General features: G+C 38.1%; 1 pseudogene; it reads left to right on the top strand.

Annotated features, from left to right (window-relative positions):
• Positions 1–209: 209 nt before the first annotated feature.
• On the top strand, positions 210–965 carry LOC119545102 (annotated as a pseudogene).
• The last annotated feature ends 20,934 nt before the right edge of the window (positions 966–21,899 follow it).

Here is a 21,899-nt window from a genome sequence, read left to right as displayed (position 1 = left end):
GAATTGAAGACCACAATAATTGAAACAAAAAATTCCCTAGAAGGTTTGAAAAGCAGATCGGCATTGCAGATTGGTGGCTCCAGGCTGTACAGTGGTGGCCACTGCCTCAAGGCTCTAGGAGGGCCAGGGAGAGCTACCCCCTGACGGCTACTCCCTGCCTCAGCTGCGCAGCCTCTCCTCCTACCCAGACCCACACCAGTGCTGGCACCATGTTGGCCTACCCCAAAAGCTACAATCTGCTTGACAATGATGTGCAGGATGAGGGAGTCTGGCTGGCCCTGTAGAGAGACCACTGTGACCTTCCCAATGGGCTGATGCCAGGCAGCAGAGCCTGCGGTAGGAAGTGCTGCACAGGGCCAAGGCTACGGCTGCCAGCATCAGCAAGTCCCTGGCTCTCATGTAAGAGTCCAAGAGGGTTGGGTAACTTCTTGCTAGGAACTTGTCCATCAACAAGGGTCTTGGAAGATGGCAGACAAGATGGATCAAGATTTGAAGGCCAGTCAGAAGCACATTAACAGCATGAAGAGTGTGTTTAAGGGGTTTGTAAATTACTTAAAATCCAAACAGGCGGAGATGCCACCTGAACAGAATGGCACCCTTCCCACAGCCAGCTCAGCAGCAAATTGTAAGAAGCTGTAGCTACAAGTAAAGAACAGGAGTCTAAGTACCAGGCCAGCCAATCAAACCTCAGAAACCCGTATAACTCAAACTCTTTCACCGAAGGGGCCAGTTCTGTCATGAATGTTGATGCTTACCCAAAGAATGCACACCTCCAAACTTACCACCAGAAGAGTGACAGCAATCTGGATGAGCTGTGCCTGGGATTGGACCTCAGGAAGGACATAGCCTTGGGAATGCAGATGGGAATGGAGGAGCAAGACAACATTCTTGACCAACTCACAGCCAAAATGGACAAGTTAGATGTCAATATAAAAAGCACAGAAAGAAAAGTTCAACAACTTTAAAGAAACCATTAAGAGAAGGTTTTCCACTTCATTATGATGAAAAGATTCAAAAGATCTTTTTTTAACTCTCAAGAAATTTCATTTATTATTTAACGTGTAATTTAATATGTTTGCAAATGTTAGAGTGGGTCTTAAGAGATTTTGTTACTATGAGGAAGTATGTGTCCCACTTTTTCTTAGGGCTGACACCTCTCTAAATTCTTTCAACTGAATACTTAAGTGTTCCAGGCTGAGCACAGTTGTCTAGGAGCCTGACTCTGAATATCTTGGGCATATGAGTACCATGGTGGAATGAGAAGGAGTTGCATTTCTCACTTTGATGAGCCTGGGAAAGAGTTCCAATCTTGAAACTCCAACCTTGATTTGCCTGTGTGCTATGTTTCTCTCATTCTGAGCACTAAGGGACTATGTGAGCCTGTTGCATGGGGTGGGGAGATGGTCTTGCCACACTTTTGTTTAGCAGTCAACATCCCACCTCTATCCCTGCCCCACTGGGCACATTGTGTGTAATTCTCTCCACCCCCTGGCAAATGATCATTAGATTTGGAAATGGAGTAAGTAGGCACTCTTTGCTGTTTTATGGACAAACGTGACTTCCTCCCCTCCTACTCCTCCATCCCTGGCTTGTGTTTTATAGGAGTTTAGACTAGCACCACTCACTGTGACAATGGGAAATGTGTAGGGAATTGGGTAAGCCATTCCTCCTGTGTGCTCTCTTCCCTAACTCCCTGCCTCTGGTCAGGAACAGATTCCCCCAAGGGTGGCCCTGGAGAATGGAGTATCACACAGACATGGCCACACAGTGGGATTTCCCCACCAAACACTCCAGTCCTCTGGGCATCACCCTGCTGACCAAACCCCAGGTACTGCAGTATACGTGGTCCCCTGGCTCGTCCAAGAATCCTACTCCCAGCCCACTTCTCCCAGGGGGTGACACAACTCATCCCTTTGTTCTCTGCCACCAAATTTAGGACTGGAACTCTACAAATGGTGCTGACTTTGTATAGACAGCTATTTTTGTATTGCCAAAAAAAAAAAAAAAAGGAAAAGGAAAGCTCGGTCGTGATTATTTTAACTGGCACAGCTTGTTCTCTCCTTTTATTTTACAAAAAGAATCATTTAAAAACATTAATTAAAATTAATTTCTATAAGAAAATGAATTCCTTTGCATTGGTACCTCCAGTGAAATAATGGAAGCCACAAGACCCTTGACTTAAAAAAAAACAAATTAATTAAAATATTCTGAACATGGTGAAATGGACTGCTTTTATTAAGACAGGTCAGAAAATGGTTTAAAATAGCAGAGACTTTCACCTTAAAGCATGGCCTGACCTTTATGACCTTTCTGATTCGTAGTCACACTCTGCAGCCTATAAATCATAGTCCCTTAAGGCAAAAGAAACCTCTTGGTAGGACAGCAGCAATGCATTCGTATTTATGTAGCAATCTGTAAAAGTTCCATCTCCTGATGCACAACCTTCTGAAAAATACTGACAGCCTCCATCAACAAACAACTTTCTGTGAATACTAGTCATGTCCCAGCCCCTCAGGGAGTCCCATCCCAGTCCTTGTGAAAATCCCAGAATACAAGGATGTGATCAAAGGTAATCAGAGAAGAGGTCAGTTTATGAAATGAGCTCAACATTATTATTCTCTTGATAACTGATAAAAGGACAGTTTAAACCTACACCCAGCCCAAAGGAAACTAGTCCTGAAGCTTTCAGTGAAAAAGCTGCTCAAAAGCATGAAACCAGAATGAAGAGCAGACTTGCGTACATGTCCTGTCATTCTGAGGTTATCCATTTTCTTTCCTCTCTGACACCTTTCACACATATCATAGTAACTTCTTCTCTTTATTATCATTAGGCATAGACTCATGGGGATTAGTTATTATAACTTAAACCTAAACATCATTCTCAAATTACTACGGATAAAGGCCAACACCAAACTCTCTTCAACTGCCTTCCTGAAGAAAATTGCTATGTTGTTTACTGAGATTAGTGATTTAGCAGACTTGAAATAAAGTAATATCTTATTCTCTGCACCTTCCCTGTCTTTTGTTGGACTGATGAAGTCAATAACTCCCCTCTTTTCTTTTTTAACCCCAAGGATATGGAAGGAGAGTTGCTTTCACATTTCTAGAAATGTCTTCCACTGCATGGTGGAGGGCTCACCTGTTTTGTGTCACTGTTGTTCAGACCTGTTCTAAGGCCTTATCTAATGGTCTATCCTTAAGCCACATGAAGGCCAGCTCCAGCAGCAAGCTACCTTCCTTCTGCTGAGTCTTCACCCCTGTTCCATGACTTCAAAGGACTGACTGCTTACAGTACTCTATAAAGCAAAATTGCTTGTGCATTTTCACAGAGAATGAAGAAGTCCAGAGAAAGCTACAGAATCTTTCCACATGAAGATTGTGATCAAAAAGGAAACACCCTACCCTCCATACCAGATACATCTCACAAGGGCCAGGACTGAGGATTGGCTGTTGGATGGCCTCCATACCACAGCCTGGATCAATGAATGCCTCATCAGGTGAGGTCCGAAAGACATTTCAATTTCCACAGTTGAGCTGAAAACAAACTGTGCCTTCACAAAAGTGGTTCTTTTATCTTTATGTGAACTACAAACTTCTAAATAAGTGCATTCGCCTAGAGGAAGCTATTTCTAACATCTATTAATTTGTGACTCAACAGCAGTGGAGTTGCCTTGTGGGTATATTCTTTGCATTCTGTAGGAAATGAGACCTGAGTAGGGCTCTGGTTTCGAGGAAAAAAACACATGAGGTACATTTTAATTTCTCTTTCTCTAACTTCTTTTTGTGAATATGTAATTTTAAGTGTACACTACATCACTTTGGTAAAAATCTTATACTTTGCCAATAAAGGACTTTCCTGAGAAAATTTTAAGTTATCAATGTTGTTAAGCATCTTCTGCTGTGATGAATGAAATGTCTTGTGTCTGGAATGATGAGTCAGTCATTTTAATGCTAAACAGGGGATGGGGTGATAGTTGGCCTTTTATTCAGAGTCTGTATCAGAACAGCTGTTCTCATGCTCAATGCTTTTATTTCAACAGAAGACCATATTCCATGAAATAAAAGGTGAAACAGATTGGAGCTGGCAGAAGAAACAGTGAAATCAAACAAGACAATTGAAATGATTCAGTCTGAGGAACAGAAATAAAAAAGAATTAAAAAAAGTGAACACAGCCTAAGAAACCCACAGGACCCATCAACCATAACAGTATATTCATTATGGGGAGTCCCAGAAGGAGAAGAAAGAGGTAAAGCTGCAAAAAGGACATTCAAAGAAATAATGACAGAAAATTTCCCAAATTTAACAAAAGACATAAAAATACACTTTCAAAAATCCCAATGAGCTCTAAACAGTATAAATTCCAAGAGAAATATTCCTAGAAACATAGCAGTCAAATTGTCAAATGCCAAGGATAAGGAGAGAGCTCTGAAAACTGCAAGAGAAAAGAAAAACATCATGTATAAGAGATTCCAGTAAGATTAAGTGCTGATTTATCATCAGAAACCATGGAGATAAGAAGGCAGTGTAACAAAGTATTTAATCTGAAAGAAACAATTGCCAATGAAGAATTTCATATCCAGTGAGACTCTCTCTCAAAAGTAAGAGATTAAGATATTCCCAAATAAGCAAAGACTGAGGTAGTTTATCACCATTAGAACTGTCCTACAAGCCAGAGGAAGTTCTTCAGAATGAAAGGAAAGAACACTCATCAGTGGACTGAAGTAGCACAGAAAAAGGAAGACCTCTAGTAAGCTCACCGCATGTGTAATTGAAAATGCCAATACTATTGTATTATATTTTGGTGTGTGTGACACCAATTTTTACATCTTAAATTTTCTAGGACACATAAAAAGTAATAATAAATCTATAATTTTGGACATACAGTGTATAGCAATATAATTTGTAACATGTGCAACAAAAAGGTGGGGGAAATGGAGACGTATAGGAACACTGTGTGTGCAATTGAAGTTAAGTCACTATCAAATCAAAGTTATTTTTATAGACTTAGGATGTTAAATTTAAGCCAAATAGTTACAAGAAAAAATATCTGAAAAATATATATGGAAGGAAATGAGAATGAGGCTCAAAATGGCACACCATAAAATTTTTTTAAGAAATCAAAATAGGCATAACAGAAGAATCGAGGGTCAAAAAATGTCTAAGAATTACCAAATAGCAAAATGGCATAAGATAGTTCTTCATTTTCAGTAGTTTCTTTAAAGGTAAATGGAATAAAGCGCTCCAGTCAAAAGGCAGAAATTGGAAGAACGGATTAAAAAGCATGAAACAACTATATGCTGTTTATAAGAGTCTCACCACATATTCAAAGACACAAGTACATTGAAAGTGAGGGGATAAAAAATACATACCATTCAATTAGTAACCAAAAAACAGCTGGTGTAGTTATACTAATATTAGATAAAATAGACTTTAAGTCAAAAATTGTTATGAGGGACAAAGAAGGTCACTATTATGGTAAAAGTGTCAATTCAACAAGAAAACATAACATTTATAAACATATATTCACATAATGACAGAGCTCCAAATTATATGAAGCAACCATCGACAGATTTGAAGGGAGAAATAGACAGTTCTACATTAATAGCAGGAAACTTCAGTACACCACTTTCAATAATGGATAGAACATCTAGATAGAAGATCAGTAAGGAAATAAAAGACTTGAATGATACCATAAACCAACTAGACCATAGACATAGAATACTTAACCCGACAGTAACAGAATACACATTCTTCTCTAATGCACATGAATCATTCTCCAGGATAGATCAGATATTACATCAAAAACAACTCTCAGTTAATTTCAAAATATAGAAATCATACAATGTATCTTCTGTGACCATAATGGAATGAAGTTAGAAATCAACAACAGAGGAAGAACTGGATAATTCAAACATGTAGAACTTAAAAAACACATTTTTAACAGCCAATGGGTCAAAAAAGAAATCACAAAGAAAATCAGGCAATATTTTAAGGTGATTGAAAACAAAAACATAACCTACCAAAACTTCTATGATGCAGCAAACGCAATGCTGAGACAGAAATTTATAACTCTATATGCTTACATTAAAATAGGAGAAAGATCTCAAACTGGATAACAAACTTCAAAACTGGAAGATCTAGAAAAAGAAGAGCAAATTAAACCCAAAGCCAGCAGAAAGAAGGGAATAACGAAGATTGGAACAGAGATAAATAAATAGAGAACTAAAAAAAAAAAAAAAGTAAATCAATGAAACCAAAAGTTGGCTCTATGGAAAGATCAATAAAATCACAAAACTTGAGCCAGAGTGACAAAAAAAAAGAGAGAGAGAGAAGACACAAGTAACTAAAATCAGAAATAAAGGGGGGACATGACTATCGACCCCCTAGAAATAAAAAGGATTATAAGAAGAGATTACGAGCAACCATAAGACAACTAAATTGATAAGCCAGATGAAATGGACAAATTCCTACAAGTACACAAACTACCTACACTGATTCAAGAAGAAGTGGAAGATCTCAACACATCAAGAAAAAGTAAAGATCAGTAATCAAAACCCTCCCAACAAAGAAAAGCCCAGGACCAGATGGCTTCACTGAAGAGTTTTATCAAATATTCAAAGAAGAATTAATACCAATTCTGATCAAATACTTCCAAAAAACTGAAGAAGAGGAAACACTCCCTAACTCATTGTATTAGGTCAACACTGCCCAAACACAAATGCCAGATAAAAATACCATAACAAAAGAAAATTGCAGAACAATATTCCTTATAAATATAGACGTGAAAATTCTCAAGAAAATACTAGCAAACTGAATTCAACAGTATCTTAAAAAATTATACACCATGATTAAGTGGGATTTATCCCAGGTATGCAAAGGTGGTTAGCATAAGAAAATCAATTAATATAATACATTTCAGAACCTTGTGTTAGGCAATGGTTTCTCAGACTTTACACCAAAAGCATGAGCAACGAAAGACAAAATAGATAAAAAAGTTAAAAACTTTTGTACATCAAAACATTTCATTAAAAGTGAAAGGACAGCCTATAGAATGGGAAGGAATACTTGGAAACCACATATCTGACAGGGCTTAATATCGACAACACATAAAAAAATCTTACAGCTCAACAACAAAAAGACAAACAACCTGTGCCGGTTTGAATATATTGTGTCCCCCAAATGCCATTATCTTTGTAGTTTTGTGGGGCAGAAATTTTGGTGCTGGTTAGATTTGCTTGGAATGTGCCCCACCCAGCTGTGGGTGATAATTCTGATGAGATGCTCCCATAGAGGCATGGCTCTGCCCATTTGGGGTGGGACTTGATCAGTGGAGCCACATAAATGAGCTGACTCAGAGAGAGGGAACTCAGGGAGTGCATCTGTGAGTGATGTTTTGAAGAGGCGCAAGCTTGCTAGAGAGGAATGTCCTGGGAGAAAGCCGTTTTGAGGCCAGAGCTTTGGAGCAGACGCCAGCTGCCTTCCTAGCTAGCAGAGGTTTTCCGGACACCATTGGCCATCCTCCGGTGAAGGTACCCGATTGCTGAGGTGTTACCTTGGAAGCTTTGTAGCCTTAAGACTGTAACTGTGTAGTGAAATAAACCCCCGTTTTATAAAGGCCTATCCATCTCTGGTGTTTTGCATTCTGCAGCATTAGCAAACTAGGACACAACCCAATTAAAAATCGGTCAAATAGATGAGTTAGAATATAAGGACAAAAAATAAATAAACAATAGTGGGGGATAAGTGGTATGGGATGCTTTGGGTGTTCTTTTTAATATTAATTCTTATTCTTATTTTTATCTATTTATTTTTTAGAGTAATGAAAATGTTCAAAAATTGATTGTGGTGATGAATGCACAACTATATGATGATACTGTGAACCACTGATTGTACACTTTGGATGATTATCTGGTATGTGAATATATCTCAAAAAAATTGCATTAAAAAATTGGTCAAAGGCTTGAATAAGTCATTTCTCCAAAGAAAATACACAAATGGCCAATAAGCATCAACATCAGTAGCCACCTAGGTAAATGCAGATCAAAATCTCAGTGAGATAACATTTCATCTCCACTAAAATGTCTACTATTAAAAAAACAACAGAAAGTAACAAGTGTTGGAGAGGATGTGGGAGCACTATTCCACTGTTCGAGTGAATGGGAAATGGTGCAGCTTCTGTGGAAACAGTTGATGGTTCTTCAGAAAGTTAAGTATAGAATTACCATATGACTGGCAATCCCACTTGTAGGTATATACGCAAAATAACTGAAAGCAGAACTTGAAGAAAGAACTTGAAGAAAGATTTGCACACTAGTGCTCAAAGTGGCTTTATTCACAATCACCAGAAGGTAGAAGCAACCTAAGTTGTCCATAACCAGACGAACAGATAAACAAAATGTGTATATGTATACAATGGAATGTTATGAAGCCATACAAAAGGAATGGAGTTCTGATATATGAGACAACATGGATGAACCTGAAGACATCATGTTAAGTGAAATAAGCCAGAGTCAAACAGAGAAATACGGCATTTAATTATGATATATTAAATATCTGAAATACTGTATTCTAATTATAAAATAATTAGAATAAGCAATTCAAAGAGTCAGAAACTAGTATGGGTTACCAGAGCTGGGGTGGGGGTAAGGAGTGGTGAGTTAATAACACTTAATTGGTACACAGTTTCTGTTGGGGTGATGGAAAAGTTTTGGTAATGGATAGTGGTAATTGTAGCACAATTGCAAATGTAATTAACCCCACTGATTATATATTTGAATGTAGTTAAAAGGGGAATTTTAGGTTGTATATATGTTACTAGAATAAAAATTGAAGAAAAACACCATAGGATTGTACAGCACAATGAACCCCAATGTAAACTATGGACTCCAGGTTAATAGTATAATTATACCAAAATTGTTTCATCAGTTGTAACAAAGGTACCACACTAATGCAAAGTGTTAATAATTGTGAAAACTGTGTGTGAGAGGGCTATACAGGAACGCTGTATTTTCTGAGTGATTTTTCTATAAATCTACAACTTCTCTAAAAAAAATTAATTAATTAAAAATTTAAAAAAAAAATAGTAAAGGAAGCCATCAAGCAACATTGAAACATATGCATTTTGACCAATGGGGCTGCTGTGGTCTGATTAACCTTTTGAGATAAGATCACACACTAACTGCTCTGTAGTGAATGAACTGGAGCAGGTACTAGTAGAAGCAGCAAGACCAGTTAGAAGCCACTTGCATTAACTCAAATAAGACCAGGTTGTTCAAACTAAAGTAGAAGAGTGGAAATCAGTTGTAAGTGGAGAGATTCTCACATAAACTAGAGGAAGAATCAGCAAAATTTACTGTTGAATTATATTGGCAGCATTAGGAAAAAGGAATAATCAATGAAATTTCCTATGGTTTTGGCTTGATTAATTGGGCAAATTGTGGTGACATTTACTGATATGGGAAAGAATGCAAGGAATAGTTTCAGGGTGATGGAAATCAAGCATTCTGTTTTGGATCCATACAATTTTTAACATACAGTTTTATTGAGATACATTCACATACCCTACAATCCTCCACAGTGTACAATCAACCCACACGATTTTAATTGTTGTTAATGGAGATATCAAACTGAAAGTTGGATATAAGAGTACGGATCTCAGGAGATAGCTCTGGGATACAGGTATACAGTGGAGGGTCATCAGCTTACAGATAAGTATTTAAAACCATGGGGATGAATGAAATCCCATAAGGAACAAGAGAGACTGGAAAGAAGAGCCAAGACTGAGGCCTAGGATGAGCCAACATCTGGAGGAAGTACCGAGGAAAGGGAGGAAGAGTAGTTATGTAGGCAGAAACCAGAAGAAGCTGGTATTCATATTGGAACTAAAAATTCCTTTCTGAGGCTTTATTTCTATGACTTTCAAGTTTCTTCTTTCCATTCCTCTGAATCCCAAATACAGACTTAATATGGTTTGATGGAAAGAATTTTAGTTATCTGATAAGACTGCTTTAGAAAAAAAGGCATTTAAATACCAGGACACTGTCTTTTTTTTTATTATGGCTATCCTTTGGCAATCTATTTAAACTCTCTGATTCTAGTTCTTCATTTATAAAATGAAGAAAAAAATATGGATGGCTATGAGGATTAAAATAGATAATGCATGAAACACCCTTAACAGAGTGCCTGAAATAGGATAAGCACTCAGTAAATAATAGATATTATTATTTGAATTAGTATTATTTCTCAAAACTTCTCTGTTACATGACTCACCTCATTTAGTCCTAACTTAACCACTGTCTTGGAGAAACATACTAATATGATAGACTATATAAAATAATCTACTCAAACAAAAAAAACAAGAACTACAAAGGACAGAGGTATACATAAAAGTTAAGTGAAAGAATATGGATGGGTAGTTAATCATGATTCATATATAAACCTATTAAAATATTTCCTAAACAAAATACATAAAAAAGGAGGTAAAGAAGGAAAGAGAGGAGGAGGAAGAAGGAAGAGGAGGAAAAGGAGAATAAAGGAAAGAATACATCAATTTTGCCTGAAAATAGGACTCTTTCTCAAAATAATATGTAAAGAAAATTTTTCTCGAATTTGTTTTGCAAAAAGGAAGCAGGTAATGAAGAATTAGGAAAAGGTATAATTTCTCCCTTTATACCATTAGATGAAAGAATTTTTGTAAATTCTGATATAAATAAGAGGCAGTGTAAGAGATCAAAGAAAAACAGCCCCTAAGGAGGATGACTCTTCTCGGCACAAATAGTTATCACTGAATTTCATGTTTTAAGGAAGCCATGGACAATAGTTATCAGAACAATTCTGTTAAAGAAAAGAAACAATGACTCCATGACACAAGGCCTATTGATTATTGTGTTTAAGAGAGAGGGAGGGCAGGACTTCACAAATTGAAACCTCTTAACTCTATTGAATTCAGACCATAAAATATTTGTGGAGATTTTATTGCAAAGACAAATGGTTATATACACTACAATGATATGTGGGATCCAAATCTATGCACTAAAATGAAGATGGCTGACTGCCTAGTCTTCTCCACAGAATTAGTGGAACACACTAAAAGGGTAAGACAGTTCAGTTTTCTGCTAAGTCTGCATTAGGAAAATGCCTTAGACTAGAGGCAGCATGCTATATACTCAGAGAAGACATGCATATAGGAGTAGAGATTCAAGTGTGTAAGATACACAAGAACAATACATACCAATATGATTAGCAATCCAATAAAGAATGATGGAATTGACATAAATATCAGCAGGCCTGTGGAAATTCAGAGCTCTGAGTGTAGACTTCCTCTGTATGCACTGGCAATTAAGTGGAAGTAGATATTTTCCCCCTGCATCCTTAAATAAGTATGGAATGCATCTGATAAAGATATCAAGCTGCTGAAACCAGGGAAGCTATTTGGTTGCCACTCTTCTCTCTGTGCTGTAGGAATACTCCCTAGCCTCAAATACTTAACTAAAAGGGAGTTCTTCATCATTACTTGCATTTTTCTAAATGCCAGATGAATACCTGTCTGAAGTAGAGGGGCCATCCCTGGCTCGTGGTATGAATTCTAATGTTTTCCTGCAGTCACAGGACCCTGGAAATTACAATGTCCTCTCTGGATCTCTGGATTCCAATCAGAGGCCCTGAAAGAGAAGCACCTACCTCACAGTCCACTTCTAATTTAGCTCTGTATCAGTTGCATTAAGAAGCCCTGGATTTATACTCCAGCCTGGAACACAGCCAAGCTACTGCTCCATAGCAGCCTCCAGATTTCTACAACACACCTGAACCTAGAGAAGAATACATGGGCAAGAACAAAGCCTCTCAACCCAACTCATTTCAAACCCAAACCATCAAAATCCACTTAACAAATGCTTTCTGAACACCTAGTACATGTCATGTGTTTTGCTAGAAACTCAGAACACGGTGGTGAAGAAGACAGTCGTTGTTTCTAGGCTAGTTTTAGTTTTGTATAGAGGAATTCTCAATACAATGTGACATGTTCCATGACAGAGTTGCTCACAGAGGATTGGGGTGCACACAGGAAGCATATTAAATCCAGTTTTGAAAGTCAAAAAAGGCTTTTCTGGTATAAAAATATTTAGACTCGAACCAAAAGTTTGGGGAGTGAAGCACACTACATTTAAGATGGAATCAGAGAGAAGTTTCCTGGCAGAAGGTAGCATGCACAAAGGCCTGGGTATAAGAATAAGTGAAAAGAACAGGAGTTAATTTGGTATGGCTCGAGCGTAACCTCAGCAGGGAGATGTAGTATGAAATATGGATGGGGAAGAAACAAGGTCCAGATCACATGGGGGACTGTGAAATGCATTACAGGATTCAGGCTTTAACCTGACATCTAGGAAGAGCCATAGAAGTTCTCTGAATTGAATTCAAGTGAGATGATTGTTGATGTGTGTGTGTGTGTGTGTGTGTGTGTGTGTGTGTGTGTGTAATCTCCCTTTCAACCCTTTGTCTTATGTCTCCAAATATTCTATCTCTTCATGTAGACTCAGAATACAATTGCGAAGAGAAAAGTGTGATATTACATCAACAAATTCTGACCTACAGACAAAATATCTTTGAGTTAAATATAGTCAGGCCTATAGATGTCCCTCAAGTAAATGATTTTAAAATCTTTTTGGGGGGTCCATACACCTTGCTATCAACTATTAAGTCTTGTATCTGTTTTGAACCTACAAAATTTATGGTTTGTGGAATCAATGTAAGGAATTTATTGGCCATTTAATGTGGGCCAGATGTGGTGTGGGGAAAGGGGAATACTTACAAATATGAGGAAGGTTGAATTTCCATTGCCTTGTTCATCATATTGTAGGGACTATAAAGCAACCACACAAACTGCTGGACCCATAAGCTGAAACATTCAAAACAGAGATGCAAAGAACACATCATGAGGTTTTCATGGAGGGCCATGCAAGATGGAACTAAAAAGAAAACATTCTTGTAAGAGAGAACATTAGAAATGAGTCAAAGGAAGGGTAGTTTTGGGCAGTTTTAGAAGTGATGGAATTCTCAGGCTAACCAACTGTCATGGTTGCCCAAGACTAAGGGTTGTGCCAGAATGCAGGACTTCTGGTGCTAAAATCTGAAGAGCCCTAGGTTAAACAGAATGGTTGGTTCCCCTAGTGGAAAGATCAACATAAGCAAAGTGGTAAGAGACAGAAAAGCATGGGCCATGCATTAGAGGATTGATAAGCAAAATCTCACTGGCACAGAGGACCTGTTTTCCAAATGAAATCTTACATGCCACTATCTAGATACAGACAAAGGAAAACAAAGGTGGGAGAGGTTAAAGGAGACCCCACTCACTCGACATTTCCATAGAACTATGGGCATTTCCATGGAACCCCTAACTCTTCACAGACCAAAGGCAGAAAGAGATTTTCCTAAGTATGGTAAATGGTATTATTTAAAGTGTTCTGTGGACAAAATAGTTTGGAAAATGCTGGATTACATTAAGTAAAACAGGATTCTTTCTTTACTTTTATATTTTATCTTATTTTCTTTGGTTTTTGTGCTTTTTTATGTCAGAGATTCTCAAAGCTTTCGTATATCTGTATGTAGCATGAAGCTCCAAGGTAGAATTACATAAAGCCTGATGTCATTATGAAACCATGGATTCTTCCCCTCCCCCCCCAAATATTTTATAAAACCAGCATTTGGTAAATTTTCTCTAGAGCATACTCTGCTTCTTAAAGTATGCTCGGCAGATCAAGAGCACCAGCATCATAGAAGCTTGTTACAAATGCAGAATCATAGCCTCCAACCAAGTTGTACTAAATCACTAAACTTTCAGAAGCACTGCGTAGAGCAGTGGGGCAGCATTTTTTTCTGTAGAGGGTCACACAGTAAATATTTGTGGATTTGCAGGGCCATACAGTCTCTGTCATATCTATTCAACTCTACCATTTTAATTTGAAAGCAGCCATAGACATTATGTAAATAATGGGGTTGTCTGTGTTCTAGTAAAAACTTATTTACCAAAGCAGGTTTCAGCTCTAAGTTGACTCGAGATAATTTGCCAATCCCTGGTCTGTAGCATAGAGTATGTGTAGAAGAAAAATAAGAAGTATAAAGCAGAAATTCATGAGTAATCCATTATAAAGAAGCCATAGAAAGTAGCTTTCAAAGGATTCTGACCAGTTTAATGTTGCAGCAATTAGGATGGAGAGATGCTAGAGACAGGGTACTAGTTTGGAGTCTATTATAGTTGGGACGTAAGTATCATGAGCCTGAATTAGAGTGATGGCAGTGAAAACATAAATGTGAGAATAAAAGAGAAATCCCACAGGTTGAAGCCTTTGATTTGATGTAGGTTAAGTTAAAATTTTTGGATGTAGGAAGTCAGAGTTCCCTTTGAGAACCTGGAAGAACCGAATACCATAGCCAAGGACTTGTATATAAGAAAAGAACACTAGTATTGGAGGAAAAAAATGATTTGTTTTATGTTGAGTATAATTTGCTGATATTTTATCTAAGGAAAAAGGTCTGGGAAGCAGTTTGAAAGTGGGTCAATGGACATGTGATATATCAGTGTCAAATATACAGAACTGGAAGTTATCTGTATAAAAGGGATAAGGCAGGAGGAACCTAAGATGGCGACTAGGTGAGACAGAGAAAAAAACACCTCTGTGGAAAACACTAGATAAAAAAAACAGAAAGGACCCAGAACACCACTTCCAAAGTAGCATCAGCTGGACAAGTACTGCTAAAGCCACAGGGAATGTGCATTTGGTGAAACCAGGAGTCTGCATTCTGAAACAAGTGAGTGAGTAGGCTGATCCGTCGGCCACGCTGCAGTGGGGGGAGACGCTGGGCTGGCATTTTTTTTTTTTTTTTTTTTTTTCAAAAAAGAGAGAAGCCCGGGAACAGCTGCAGGTAAGACGGGAGCGGTCTGGACTAACGCCTCAGTGTCTGGGGTGGAGGATACCCCTTCCCACAACCACTGCCGATTGTCTTGGGTCCAGGGAAACAAAGGGGAGAAACCCAGCCTCGCGGCCATCACCCCAGCGGGCGGGGCTGCTCCTGCCCGGGGCCGAGCACACAGCACAGAACCGAGCTGAGAAGCCCAGTCTCACGGCCATCTCCCCAGCAGGCAGGGCTGCTCCTGCCCAGCGCCGAACACACAGCACAGAACCGAGACAAGAAACCCAGCCTGACAGGGAGTCTTTCCCGCAGCACCGCTCACACGACACAATATCGGCTGTGGACAGTGGCCTTGAATACACCCACGGCTGATTGTCCCTGAGCTGGGAGAGCGGAGCTGTGCAGAAAGGGGGAAGTTAACGCGTTCCATTCAACCATCTTTGAAGCGGGCTGGGAACGCCCCTACACAGCCCGGTGTCCAAGGGCTTCCCTGGAGGCCGGCGCTCACTTGTGATGTGGCACAGCCCTCCCCCCCTCAACAGATGTCCTGGAAAAGCACAGCAGGGAGGGGGGAACCACTCGGAAATCCCAGGGAACCTACGCCAATACCAAGGACTTTTGTGTCAGCAGCAGAGAACAGCCTTAAATCTCTGGGAACACCTGGGAGGTTTGATTGTTAAACCTGCCCTTCCTCCCTAACCACTCAGGCACACGCCCCTCATTGAGGGCAGACAGCACCCACAGCACACCAAAATTAAGTGCACCAATTAGACCCCAAAAGAATCAGATCCCCACATAACACAAAGTTGGGGAGAACTGACTTGAGGGGAATAAGTGACTCACGATCACCATCTGCTGGTTGGTTAGAGAAAGTGTATGTCACCAAACTGCAATTCTAACAAATTAAAGACTCACAGATGCCATCTGCTGGTTAGTTAGAGAAAGCGTACGTCACCAAGCTGCAATTCTAACAAATTAAAGATCAAGTAAAGCAAATGCCAAGAGGCCAAAAACAACAGAAAATCTTAAAGCATATGATAAAACCAGACAACATGGAGAACCCAAACCCAAACACTCAAATCAAAAGATCTGAAGACACACAGTTCCTGGCAGAATTAATCAAAGAACTACAGACAGCAAAGAGAGCATGGCATGGGATATAAAAGACTTGAAGAAGAGCATGGCACAGAATATGAAAGACATAAAAAAGACCCTAGAAAAGCATAAGGAAGATATTGCAAGAGTAAATAAAAAAATAGAAGCTCTTATGGAAATTAAAGAAACTGTAGGCCAAATTAAAAAGACTCTGGATACTCATAATACAAGATTAGAGGAAGCTGAACAACAACTCAACCTCCTCGAGGAGCACAGAACAGAAAATGAAAGAACAAAAGAAAGAATGGGGAAAAAAATTGAAAAAATTGAAAAAATTGAAATGGATCTCAGGGATATGATAGATAAAATAAAACGTCCAAATGTAAGACTCATTGGTGTCCCAGAAGGGGAAGAGAAGGGTAAAGGTCTAGAAAGACTACTCAAAGAAATTGTTGGGGAAAACTACCCAAACCTTCTACACAATATAAATATACAAAGCATAAATGCCCAACGAACTCCAAATAGAATAAATTCAAATAAACCCACTCCAAGACATATTCTGATCAGACTGTCAAATACTGAAGAGAAGGAGCAAGTTCTGAAAGCAGCAAGAGAAAAGCAATTCACCACATACAAAGGAAACAACATAAGACTAAGTAATGACTACTCAGCGGCCACCATGGAGGCGAGAAGGCAGTGGCATGGCATATTTAAAATTCTGAGAGAGGAAAATTTCCAACCAAGAATACTTTATCCAGCAAAACTTTCCTTCAAATTTGAGGGAGAGCTTAAATTTTTCACAGACAAACAAATGCTGAGAGAGTTTGCTAATAAAAGACCTGCCCTACTTCAGATACTAAAGCGAGCCCTACTGACAGAGAAACAAAGAAATGAAAGAGAGATATAGGGACTTTTAACAGACATATATAGAATATTACATCCCAGGTCACTGGGACACACATTCTTCACTAGTGATCACGGATCTTTCTCCAGAATGGACTGTATGCAGGGACATAAAAACAAGCCTCAATAAAATAAAAAATATAAAAATGAATTTGTTCAAAGAACATTCTCTGCCCACAATGGAATACAAATAGAAGTCAATAACCATCAGAGACTTGGAGAATTCTCAAACACCTGAAAGATAAAAATGAGGGGGAGATAAAAACATTCCCAGACAATCAAAAGCTGAGGAACTTCATCACCAGTAGATCAGTCCTAAGCAGGCTGAAAGGAAGGGACACTAAACAATTGACTGAAACCACATGAAGAAATAAAGATTTCCAGAAAAGATCACATGGTAGATATAAAGACCAATACTACTGTATGGTTGATTTATAACTCCACTATTTACTTCCTACAGGATCTAAAATACATAAATTATAATGATAAATCTGTGGTTTTGGACTCAATGTAAAATACGTAATTCTTGACAAGAACTACATAAAGGTGGGGGAATGGAGGAGTATAGGAACACAGTTTACATGTCCTATTGAGGTTAAGTTGGTTTCAAAGAAAAACAAGATTGTTATAGATTTAAGAGGTTAAATTTAAGCCCCATGGTAAACACAAAGAAAGTATCGAAGAATATGACCAAAGAGACAAAAAGTAGAGTAGGGGTTCCAAGAAGTGGGGGAAGGGGCAATGGGGAGTTAAGAAATGAGAGTAGGGGTTTTGGTTTAGGGTGAAGGGAAACTTCTAGAAATGGATGATTGGAAGGTGATAGCATTGCAACATTCTAAATGTGATTAATCCCACTAAGGGAATGCTAGGGAGGGGTGGAATAGGAAGATTCAGGCTATATATATCTTTCCAAAATTGAAAAAAAAATAAGACAGTCTAAATAGACGACAATTAAATGCCAAAGATGATCCTGGATGGGATCTGAGGCCGGAGGAGAGGAGGCTCAAAGGGACACAGCTGGGACACAAGGGAAAAAAAAAAAAAAAAGGAAATATAGAATGTAAGCTTTATATCAACGTTGAATTTCTTGAACTTCTTAGCTGCGTTTAATGAGACTGCATAAAATAATGTTCTTGTCCATGGGAAAGGTATATGTGAATTATATTATTTGTTCAAAGATATGTGCAGCTTGCTCCCAGATGTTCAGAAGATAGAGCAATAGATGATGGGTGTGAGGGAGGGAGGGAGGGAGGGAGAGCAGGAGAGAAAGAAAGAGTGGTGTGACAGGATCTTAAAGGTGATGGATCAGGGTATCAGGCGAGGGGAGTCAGGGTATGATGGAATTCTATGTAGGGGGTTTGTACTGTTTTTACAACTGTTCCTGTAAGATTGAACTTATTTCAAAATAAAATTTATTATTAATAAAAAAAAAAAGGGATAAGGCAGTAGATCCAGACACAAAACTTCAGGAAAAGCCTCCATTTAGAAGGAGATGGTAGAAAGGGAAGAAAAACAAAAAGAGTTCAAGGCTACACAAACCAAACAAGAAGCCAAATTCAAGATGAAAGGAGAAAACCAAAACAGCAGATAAATAATCTAATACTAAATCCCAAGGACAACTAAGCAGGGGCCAGGCAGCTTAGCTTCATATCTCTGGAGAAATACAGAGCATCACCTCACTCTTGTTTGCTCTCAATGAATTAAGTTGCCTTTGTAAAAAAAAAAAAAAAAGAAAGGAAAAAAACCTGGCCAATAACTGAGCACCTACTTTCCTTGAAACTTATCAGCACTGTTCAGAATATCAGACAAAGAGGGGGAGTAGAGCAGGAGGCAAAGGCAGTAAGATGGATAATGACAGGAATAGGTTATATCAGTAAGATGGATAATGACAGGAACAGGTTTTATCACCATAGGTATAAGCTATAAACATTGCTGAATAAACTTCTATGAACCACCTCCAATCTCTAGGACAAAGAGGTCTGCATTCTTCAACAGGTTCTTGAAATTAAAAAAAAATTGGAAGAAAGATGATATTTGCTGCATTGATTTGTATAATTTATTTGAGTTTTAATTTAAAATGTGCATTTTGATCAGATGGGCTAAGAGACTTCATTTTATAAATGACACAGCCAAATCTTTTCACTAAATACTTTCCTTTTCTGAGCAACTTAATGGATTGTACCTAGAAACTAGTAGGCTGTGGCTAATCAATACTGGGTTACTAAGATTAGAGCATGAGCTTTCTTAGTCAGGATTTTCAATCAGCTATTATAAATAGCTGAATCTTCTTTCCTTTGTTTTTGCATGCAGACGCAACATTACACTGTAGTTGACAATTGTACACTAATTTCGCTACAGAAACAGTAAAAAGAGTAATAATAAAAATAATAACTAATATTAATTTAGAGCTTATTATGTGGCAGGGAATCTTCTATGAGCTTTACATGTATTAACTTTTATAAAACAGTAATTTTTCATATAATGATTATTATCTAGGAGAAGTCTTAAAGATCAAAAAATTGCTATCCTAATTTTACTTTTCCATGCTATTTTGGAGCTGGCCTGTCGGTTCAGCCAAGCAATTTGAGACCAGAGGCGTGGCATTTGCTCAACAGAACCTGGCCAACAATACAAATGTTTGTTACATATATGTTGATCAATTCAAGCCCATGGAGCACAAACGTAACTGGCCAAATCTGCTTAAGAATTCATTGAGTTCACTCTGCTCTTCTTCAGAGTCACAGACAAGATCTGCACCTTTTAAGGGTATGGAAAGATGCCCAGAAATATCCATAACAAGCTAATGATAGAAAATGCATAGAGTTTAGTTGTGCTCTTAACCTGTGCTCAGTAACTAGGTTCCTCAGTGCTAATAAGCTTTAGAAGCATCATCAGTGGAAAGTCACACTGAGAAGTAGAGTTGAGATTAGTATATTTATTAATTAATAAATATACCTAGAGCTGCAAGTGGATGGAATTTTGAGCCATTAGCTCTGCCCTGTCATTACTTTCAATAGTTTAAAATAGTTATTCTGTTTGCATTTTATGTTTATAACTAAACTCTAACATTTCTTTGTGTTCCTTTTTCTTGCTAGGATCAGTGAGTGAGCATCACTGTCCCTGTACCTCAATTAGAAGAGTGCATATACCTTGGATTCTTGTTTCCTTTGCTTCTGTATGCACATACAGCAAAACCTTATAGTTGACAGAAACCAATTTTTGCAAAACATCACAGATCCCAAAATAAAATGCAGGTGGTTTCTTAGTTTCTGCCCCTATACGGCCCCTTCCATCTGTGATCTGTCATTTCCCAAGTGCCAGTTACTGACTAAAGAAATAGAAATAACAACATTTAGATGATGCTTCTTCAGATTTAATTAATTCATGGTGCAAATAAAAAAAATGTATGGTTAAATGATCAGTTTCAATTTATACAGAACTTTGCTTCTCAACCACTCTAAAGATAAAAAACAGAAACAAGTGGCCTATGGATAATAAATGCAATTTTGATCCTTCTATATACTAAACTGACAGAGACATTCAATTTTCTCCATAAATCATGACATAATACATAATACCTATAATTTTTGGTTTTCTTTAAAGATTAGGAGAAGGGAAACCAACATTAAAGAGTTGGGTGCCACAGTAAGTGTATTTGCAGATATCAGCTCACTTATTGCTCACATAAATCTTAGAAGGTTGGCATTATAATCCTCATTTTACAAACCAGGAGAGTGAGTTTCAAAGAACTGGAATAACTTACTCAAAGTCATAAAGTTGGTAAATGGCATAGACGGAATTTGAACCTCAGTCTTCTGGCCTCATCTTTCCACTTTGCAATTCTTCCTGTAGGAAAAAATAATGCTTTATATGCTTTACTTACGTATGCAAAGAAAGGATATGGAGGGAAGAGTGATAGAGAGTTAGAGATGGAGAGTAGAAGGGACATAAAAAGCAGAGAGAAAAGTGTGACCTTGAACAAACAATATATCCATTTTCCATTTTCTGAACAATTTAAATACAAACTAATCTCATCAGTACCGTGGGCAAAATTTAGTTTGGATGATTACAAAATATGTTTCTGTGGGGACTGAGTGAGACAGCTGCTTTAATTCTAAACTGTTTTCTACTATTTCTACTCAGTGGCAGATATTAGAAAAGTTAAGTATACAGCAGTCACTGCCTTCAAATTAAGTGGTAATGAATGCAGATTTCCATGAAGATTCCACGAGTTAGTAATTACAGTTTTATTGCAATTCGAAATGGTGAAATAAACTCAGTCTCCACTGTCCCATACATGTAATTGATGAGTTAATTTGTCTTCAGCACTCTCGCTGTTCTAATATTTCTCCATTGACGCCATGAAAATTAATAGGATGCAAAATGTATAAAATTATACTCACTAAAAAAAAAACACTGTACAGTACCAGGGAGGCATATTTATTTCATCTGTAGATGGTACAGGGTCACCATTTTTTTTCCCTTTCCCAGTGACATTTTCAGATTTGACATTCTGTGACATTTTCAGTTTCATATTGCTAATACTCTGGCTGCAGAATTAAAAGTACACCCTGAGGAAGGGTTGAATGTAGACGCATCAGGAGTGTATTACTGTTGTGTTTTTTTTCTTCTAACAAATGTTTATATGTAAACAATATACACCTTAAGAAGCAGGGACAACTCTTTTTTCCCTCTATTTTTTTGGGGGGGTGTTGTGAATTCTAGGTTCCCACAGGTTGCTCTTCATTGGAACCCTGATGAGTGAATAACTAAGGTGAGGGCCTACCAGCATGTTACCCAGGAGCAAAATGATAAATGACTAATGTAGAGATGAGTGAAATGTGTGTGAGATGAAAGAGGTGAGGCATTGTCACCTAGCTACAGACAGCTGAAGAAAGGTCTCTATAGTTATGATTCAGGAGCCACAGGAGTCCCTACACTATATATCCTGCCTGATGAATAAGCCACAATGTTAATTGAATGTTGATGCTCACTG

This window comes from Choloepus didactylus, chromosome 10 (genome assembly GCF_015220235.1).
Source record: "Choloepus didactylus isolate mChoDid1 chromosome 10, mChoDid1.pri, whole genome shotgun sequence".
NCBI lineage: Eukaryota > Metazoa > Chordata > Mammalia > Pilosa > Megalonychidae > Choloepus > Choloepus didactylus.
This window is presented reverse-complemented; position numbering and strand designations above follow the sequence as displayed.